The sequence below is a fragment of the Suncus etruscus genome, chromosome 2, assembly GCF_024139225.1.
Source record: "Suncus etruscus isolate mSunEtr1 chromosome 2, mSunEtr1.pri.cur, whole genome shotgun sequence".
In the NCBI taxonomy this organism is placed as follows: Eukaryota; Metazoa; Chordata; class Mammalia; order Eulipotyphla; family Soricidae; genus Suncus; species Suncus etruscus.
Genome location: NC_064849.1, coordinates 149617641 through 149618241, shown reverse-complemented (window position 1 = coordinate 149618241; position 601 = coordinate 149617641). Strand labels below are relative to the sequence as shown.

The 601-nt window shown below is 39.9% G+C and overlaps 1 pseudogene; it reads left to right on the top strand.

The window, feature by feature from the left end:
• The first annotated feature begins 214 nt into the window (after positions 1-214).
• LOC126002436 (uncharacterized) lies at positions 215-342 on the top strand (annotated as a pseudogene).
• Positions 343-601: the final 259 nt, after the last annotated feature.

Here is a 601-nt window from a genome sequence, read left to right as displayed (position 1 = left end):
ACACACACAAACAATGTTTATCAGGACCAGAGTGGTAGCAGAGCGGTAGGGTTTTTGCCTTTTATGAGGCTGACCCAAGATAGACCAGGGTTTGATTCCCGGTATCCCATATGGTCCCCCGAGCCAGTAGCAATTTCTGAGCACAGAGTCAGGAGTAACTCCTGAGTGCCATGGGGTGTGGCCTACAAACAAACAAACAAACAAAAAAAGGTTTTCTTCAGATGGGAAACTCCTTACCAGCTCCTCTTTTCAGATAGAAGATGATGATTGAAATGCTCATGATTTCTGATTAACATCTCTGCATGAATAAGGCTCTTGACACCATAATTACTCCTGGCTTATTAAACAACAACAACAACAACAACATAACAAAACAAACAAATAAATCAAAGCAAAGAACAGTCTGTTTTGGCCTATTTTCCAGAAAGATGCACATCCTCTTCTCTATGCCTTACTGAACTCATTTTACTTTTAATAATTTTTTCTTTCTCAGCTGCTATCAACCTCTTGGGCCAAATTTTCTCTGCACCTCCCTTTTCTATGTAATTCAATTTCTAGTTACACCCTACCCTGAAGGTATGTAGATTTCATAAGCACACCA